Below are 8123 nucleotides of genomic sequence, written 5' to 3'. Positions count from 1 at the left end.
CCGAGCCCCCAAATCACACTGAGCCCCCAAATCACACCGAGCCCCCCAAATCACACCGAGCCCCCCAAATCACACCGAGCCCCCAAATCACCCTGAGCCCCCCAAATCACACTGACCCCCCCCAAATCACACTGAGCCCCCAAATCACACCGAGCCCCCCAAATCACACTGAGCCCCCAAATCACCCTGAGCCCCCCAAATCACACTGACCCCCCCCAAATCACACTGAGCCCCCAAATCACCCTGAGCCCCCCAAATCACACCGAGCCCCCAAATCGCACCGAGCCCCCCAAATCACCCTGAGCCCTCACATCACACTGAGCCCCCACAGCTGAGCCTGCCCTGCTGCGTCTGTCCCCAGCAGGCCAGGACCAGCAGCCCTCAGAGCAGCCCCTTTCTGCCACTGGAAAAGCCAATTTAACCCCTGGAAGGGTCAGGTTTATATCAAATGGGGAATAAAACCAAAACCCTGCCCTTGGGGAGTCATGTAACTGTGGGATCCCCCAGGAAGGATCACAGCAGGATCCCAATGTCACTGTGAGATCTCCCAGGAGTGATCACAGCGGGATCCCAATGCCACTGTGGCATCCCAATGTCATTGTTGGATCCGAATGTCACTGTGGGATCCCCCAAGAGGGATCCCCCAATGTTGCTGTGAGATCCCAATATCACTGTGGGATCAAAATGTCCCTGTGGGATCCCAGTGTCATTGTGGGATCCCCCAGAAAGGATCATGGTAGGTTCTCAATGTCCCCATGGGATCACAGCAGGATCCCAATGTCACTGTGGGATCCCCCAGGAGGGATCACTGTGGGATCCCAATGTCCCTGTGGGATCCCAATGTCACTCGGGGATCCCAATGTCCCTGTGGGATCCCAATGTCACTGTGGGATCCCCCAGGAGGGATCACTGTGGGATAACAATGTCACTCTGGGATCCAAATGTCACTCTGGGATCCAAATGTCACTGTGGGATCACTGTGGGATCCCAATGTCGCTGTGGGATCCCCCAGGAGGTGCCAGCCCTGGGGACAGGCACAGAGAGGTGGCACCACTGCCCCCTTCAGCAGCCAGGTTTTGGTGCCCAGCAGTTGATGTTTAGTGGGTCAGGGGGGCTGCGTGGATCTGGGGGGCTGAGGGGGCCGTTCCCCCTCCTCTGCCTCCCTGCAGTGGGAAAATGCAGGGGAGCAGCCCCTGGGATCCCTGGATCTGAGACTGACCCAGCCACCCCCAGCTCATCACACCGATGGCAGCCAGGTCCTGCAGCACCAGGAGGGACCCAGCCCTGTGCTCCTCCAAATTCCATGTAAGAAAACTCTCAGAAATGGAGGGACGGTGCATTAAAGCCCCAACAGGAGGGTTCAGGCAGGTCCATGAGCAGGATTCTGTGTGTGCCAAGCACATCCTGGCCTTCTGGAGAGTCTGCCCATCCTGGCACTGAACCTGCCCCTGGATTTAATGAACCCACCCAAAAAAGAACATTAAACAGGTTTTGAACCCCACATTCACCCCTGAAACCCAGCGGGCACAGGGTGAGTGGGGTGGCACAGGGTAGTGCAGGCAGAGACACAGTCTGTCTGTCTGTCCATCATCCATCCATCCATCCATCATCCATCCCTCATCTATCCATCCATCCATCATCCATCCATCCATCCATCCATCCATCCATCCATCCATCCATCATCCATCCATCCATCCATCCATCCATCCATCCATCCATTCATCATCCATCATCCATCCATCCGTCCATCATCCACCCATCCGTCCATCATCCATCCATCCATCCATCCATCCATCATCCATCCACCCATCCATCCATCCATCCTTCCATCCATCCATCCATCATCCATCCATCCATCCATCCATCCATCCATCCATCATCCATCCATCATCCATCCATCCATCATCCATCCATCATCCATCCATCCATCCATCATCCATCCTTCCATCCATCCATCCATCATCCATCCATCCATCCATCATCCATCCATCCATCATCCATCCATCCATCATCCATCCATCCGTCCATCATCCATCCATCCATCCATCAATCCGTCATCCATCCATCCATCCATCCATCCATCATCCATCCATCCATCCATCCATCCATCCATCCATCCATCCACCCATCCATCCATAATTCATCCATCATCCATCCATCCATCATCCATCCATCCATCCATCATCCATCCATCCATCCATCAATCCGTCATCCATCCATCCATCCATCCATCCATCCATCCATCATCCATCCATCATCCATCCATCCATCATCCATCCATCATCCATCCATCCATCCATCCATCCATCCATCCATCCATCCATCCCAGAGGAAGCAGACAAAGACAAGCAGATAATTTGCCATGTTGGGGGTTGATTTCTTTTCCTTTATTAATAATAATGACAGCAACTAATAAAAATAACGAATAATGAATAAAAAATGGGAGATTGGGCCAAGGGAATCATTTGTCCAACCTCAACCAGCAGTTTTGGGGTAAAAGCAATGGAAACAGGGAGTGGGATCAGGCAGTGTCATGGTCCTGGCAGTGCAGGGGTTAAACCCTGATGGGGGAATTGTGGCTTTTGGGGTGTGCTTTGATGGGTGGTGCCATGCGGAGACATTCCCAATTTTCTGTTTTGGGGGTGCCATCCCCCCTTCCCCTGTTCCATCTCCAGAGGGGCAATCAGGGCTGGATCAGGGGGGCTGAGCTGGATGAGGGGACACCCCCAAGGTTCCTGCAGGGGTGGCTCCTTCACCCCCCCAGACAGGACAGGGACAATCAGTGACCTCTGGACCGCCCTGGCCCTGGGTGTGGCTGCATCCCCCGGGACCGGAGCGAGCACCACGACCGAGCTGGGGATCCCCAGCGTGGGGGGAGTGACCCCCCCGAGGGGCACCCCCAGCCCGAGGGTGTCCCCGGCGTGTCCCTGGTGTGTCCCTGGTGTGTCCCCGGTGTGTCCCCGGCGTGTCCCTGGGGTTTGCACACACGTGTGGGACAGCTCGGAGTGGGTGGCACCCCACATGTGCCCGGGGGTGCCTGGGGACCCTCCACACGCGCTCCCCGCAGGTGGGGAGCCCCCTGCACACCGCTCTGCAATCCCTGCACATCCTTCTCCCCCCTGCACGACCCCCTCGCCCCCCTCCCCCTCCCGCTGCCGCCCCATAATCGGCTCCAGCTGCACAAACATTCCCGCACCCGGAGCCGCCGCCGCCTCCGGAGCCGCCCCCGCGCCCGCCCGGACCCTCCCCCCAGCCCCCTCTGGGCCCCCCGGCCAGCCCGGACCCTCCCCCGGAGCCCCCTGGGCCCCCCGGCCGGACCCTGCCCCGGCCAGGGCAGCTGCGGGACCGAGGGGCCGAGGGATGGCCCCGGGCTGAGCCCGGCGGGACAGGGAAGGGAGGGGGCCTGGGGGGTGGGGAAGGGACCGTGTCCATCCATGTCCTTCTATCCATCCACCTCACATCCCCCCATTTCACACATGTGCATCCATTGATGTCCATCCATCCAATATCTACCTATCCACCCATCCAGCCTTCCATCATCCATCCATCCATCCATCCATCCATCCATCATCCATCCATCCATCCATCCATCCATCATCCATCCATCATCCATCCATCCATCCATCCATCATCCATCCATCATCCATCCATCCATCCATCCATCCATCCATCCATCCATCCATCCACCCATCCATCCACCCATCCATCATCCATCCCTTGTCCATTCACCCAACTCTCTCTGGACAGGCCCTGGATGTTGGTGGTCTCCCACTCTCACCCATCCCAGCTTCTCCATGAGCTGCACCAGAATCGAGCTGGGAGCCCATGCCCGCCCACCCACCCTGTGTCCATCCTTCCCAGCTTCTGCAGGAGTTCCCCAGGATGGAGGTTGGGTCAATCCAGCTCTGTCCTGCAGGAGCGGTGCTGGGATGGAGTCAGGACCCCACATCCCTGTGTCCAGGGGAGGGGAGGACACTGTGAATGGCACAGCTCATCACACCCACTGTCCCCAAGCTCTCCAGGACAATGCTGGGATGTGGAGGCAGCCCCAAATTCCCCATTCCCCCACATTCCCCATTCCCCACGTTCCCCATTCCCCCACATTCAGCCGTGTCCCCGTACAGAGCCAGGATCCCACACGGCTCGGGGACAGTGACAGGGATGGATCCTACCCGCACCGTGCCCACCTGGCCGGGATGGGGACAGGTTGGGGCTCCTGCCCTGACCCCCGGGGTGCCGGTCCCGTCCCGTCCCGGCCCGTCCCGTCCCGGCGGCTCCGTCTCCTTTAAGAGCGGCCGGAGCGAATGGAGCCGCCTGTCCGCTGGCGCCCGGCCAGGCTCGGCCCCGGCCAGATCCCGCTGCAGCGCCCGCCCGGCGGGGACAGCCGGCCCGGGGACAGCCGGGGACAGCCGGGGCCCCGCTGGGCGCTGGCTCACTGCTGCGGGGGAAGGCACACGGAGCCAGAAGGTGGGGACAGCCAGAGATGTCCCCACAAAATCTCAGGACTTGTCATAACAAGATCGTGGAGATACGTGAAGTGTAGCAAAGAGATGTCCCTTGTCACATCCGTGCGCTCTGTCACCTCCGTGTCACTGCTGGAGAGCGGGACAAGGGGGGTGATGGCAGGGGAGGGGACAGGGGAGATGGATCCCACTGCCCTGAGGGAATTGTCACCCGGGGTGGAAAAGGGACAGTTTGGGGACAGGGGAACCCGGGGGCCATGGGGACAGAACAGGACAGGGGAACCTGGGGACCATGGGGACAGGGGACAGAACAGCCCCAGGAGACAGGACAGCCTCCATGCGGGACAGGGGACAGGAGAACCTGGGGACAGGAGAGCCCTTGGATAAGGGGACAGGACCAGCAGCAGGGGACAGCAGTGACCACAGCCTGGGTCCCCGGAGCGCTGGGACAAGCAGCGCTGGGGACACCGCATGGCCCAGGGTCCTGCTCCCAGCTCCTCCTCCTCCTGTCCCTTGCCTGCAGTGCTGTCACCGCCGGGGCTGTCCCCGTGCTGGGACACTCCGGTGTGCTGAGCCCTGTCCCCATGCCCAGGAGCACTGGTGGCACCGCTGGCACCGCTGTGATGAGTTGCGGGTGCTCGGGGCCGGCCCGGCTTTGGCGTTAATTGATTAATTGACTCCCGCGGCGGTGGCAGCTGTGAAAACAGAGCGGGGCTCATTAGGGGACATCAAAGGACAGCCGGGAGGGGACACGGCCCGAGCCGCTGGCGTTTGCTCCCTCTTCACCCGGCTTAAAAGGGGAGGAGGAGGATGGGATTCACCGACCTGGGGACAGCCCTGCTCAGCCAGGAGGTCCCTGCCCCCTGTCCCTGGGACTGGTGGCACTTGGGGGCACCCATTCTTTGGGTGACATCCCCAAGGTTACCTGGACATGGGGTGAGCCATCCCTGGGGTTAGCTGGGTTTGGGGTGATCTCTCCTCAGAGATCAATCAGCTGCTCCTGGGGTGACCCATCCTTGGGGTCACCCATCCCCAGGGTGACCTGTACCCAGGGTGACCCATTCCCACAGAGATCCATCTTTGGGGTGACCTGTCCCTGGTGCTCCCCAGGCTGATCCATCTTCAGGGTGACCTGTCCCTGGTGTTCCCCAGGGTGCCCCATCCCTGGGGTGACAGAGCAGGGGACAGAGGGGACACACGCTGACTGCTGCTTGCAGACACCCTCCAGCTCCTCCTGCCACGGCCGCAAACAGCCCTGAGAGCCAAAACCCTCCAAAACCCCCAAAAATTGCTCGGAAAAGGCACAGAGCAGCCCCAGTTGCTCTATCACAGGAGCCTGTGGGGTCAGGGACCCCCAGAACCCCCAGATCCCTCAGCAACCCCGGAGCACAGGAGCAGCCCCAGCAATCCCAGATCCCAGCTCTGTTTTCCAAAGCCAGGACATGAAGCCTTTAAAAAAAAATCTCCTCTCGGAGCTCCTGCATTCCTGGGTGGAGAGTTTACATTCCCCCGTCCCCCGTGATCTTCAGCTCCAGAAAACAAAGCAGCCTTGGGGGGGAGCAGCTTTTTGGGGAGCAGGACCCTCCAGCCAGAGCAAGGACCCCGAGGATAGCACCCCAAAACTGAAACACCCAGAGGCAAGGCTGGAAACAGCCTGAAACCCCCTTGGCAAGGGGGTGGCACCCTCGGGGTGGGCATTGAGGGGTGCAGGGGGGGTCCCCTGATGCCTTGGCCGAGGCTCAGCCTGCCCATGCCACCACCAGAACAGACTGCAGGGACCTCCCTGCCCGAATTCCCACTTCCAGAGGCTCCCAGGGCAAGAACTGGGGTAACAGGGGGTGCTGGGGTGTCCTGGGGGGTGCCAAGGGGGGACTGGGGGTGTCCCCAAAAAGCCCAGCCCGACCCCCAAACTGCCTCTCCAAACAGCAGAGGAGGGGGAAAAGAAGCCCTGGATAAGTTTCTCCCCCTCTTCTCTCCCCCTTCCAAGTCATCGCTGGAAAATTAAACCGGATCCAAAGAGTTTTTCCTTTCCAAAATGTGCTGGAGAGGCACTGCCTTAACCCCTTCAGCTCCCGCCTCGCCCTCTCCGCGGGACTGGGATTTTTAAGGGGGTTTGGGGATTTTTCCCGGCCTTTGCTGGGGGAAGGGGAATGGTTTGCCCTGGCAATCCCTCTTTGTGCTCCAGGGATCCCCAAATCTCCTGCAACGAGCCAGACCAGAAGGGCTGAGGCTCCCCAGGGCTGATTTTGGGGCACCCTTGGGGCCAGCGCTTTGTGGCCAGGTCTCCCTCTCCATTTTGGGAAGAGAATTTTTTTTTTCATTCCAATTAAACCCAGCTGATTAAATCCATCCTTTCAGCCCCCCCTCCCTGCCCTGAGTTGTCCCCCCTCCAGCTGAAACTCCCCTAGATCCCCCCTCCAGCATCCCCCAAACCCCAACAGATCGAACACCCCCGGCAAACCCCTAATCCCAAAGAAAATGTGAGCTATTTCCTCCCGGGGGGGGACACAGGAGAGGTCCCCCCTCCCTCTTCACACTGAAAATTCCTCATTTTTTGGGTTAAAAATCTCTTTTTCCCCCTTTTCAAAGTGCTTTGTTCCAGCTGGAGGGAGGCTCATCCCCACGGGGTGGTGGAAATGGGGGGGCCCAGCAGAATCCATGGGAACCCCCATAATTTAATTATTGGGGTTTTTTTTGGGGGTGAAAAAAAAAAAAAAAAAGCCCCCCTCGGGAATAATCTGGCATTTTTTGGACTCGTTTGTATTTGGGAAGGATTGTTCAAAAAGGGATTTGGGAGGAAAAGTCATCAGCCAAGGAGGGGGACCCAGGGAGAGCCCCCGGGGGCGGCAGCCCCAGCCCGGGGTCTTGTGTGAGCAAAGGGGTGGGGAAGAAAAAATCCAATTTCTTGGGGAGTTTTGAAAGGAGAGAGAGAAGAATGGGCTTGGTTTTGGGGTTTTTTGCCTTTTTTTCACCCTTTTTTTCAGGGGCCAGCGGAGCAGGGCTGGAGGGAGCCGGGACAGAGCGGGAAGGGGGGAGCAGGGGGCCGAGGGTCCTCTCCCAGCCTTGGCAGTGTTTTTCCCCTTTTTCTCCTCTTTTTTCTCCATTTTCCCACCTCTTTCTCTTTTTTCCTGATCCTTTTTCTCTCCTTGTTTTTTTAATCTCTTTTTTCTCTTTCCCCCTCCTTTTTTATCTTTTTCTCTCCTTCTCCTGTTCTTTCTCCCTTTCGTTTTTTTCTGCTTTTTCTCATTTTTCTTCCCTTCTCTCCTTTTTTCTGCTCTTTTCTGTTTTTCTCCCTTTTCTTCTGTTTTCCTCCCCTTTCTCCCACTTTTTTCCTCCCTTTTTTCTCATTTTCCCCTTTTTCCTCACTTTTCTCCTTTTTTCACCCCTGCTGCTCATTTTTCCCTTGTCTCCTCTTTTTTTCTTTCCTATTTTTCTTTCCTTCCCCCCTTTTTCCTCTCTTTTCCACTGTTTTTTCCCCTTTTCATTCTTTTCCCTCCCCTCTTCTCCTTCCTTTTTCTCCTCTTTCTCCCTCCCTCTCCTCCTATTTCCTCCCTCTCTTTTTCCACACGTTCAAATACAAATATATACTTAAATTTACAAATGCTATTTACAGGTTTAATTACAAAAAAAAAAAAATCCAAAGAGAAAGAGAGACACCCC

The sequence above is a fragment of the Ammospiza caudacuta genome, chromosome 27, assembly GCF_027887145.1.
Source record: "Ammospiza caudacuta isolate bAmmCau1 chromosome 27, bAmmCau1.pri, whole genome shotgun sequence".
NCBI lineage: Eukaryota > Metazoa > Chordata > Aves > Passeriformes > Passerellidae > Ammospiza > Ammospiza caudacuta.
Note: the sequence above shows the minus strand (reverse complement) of the source record.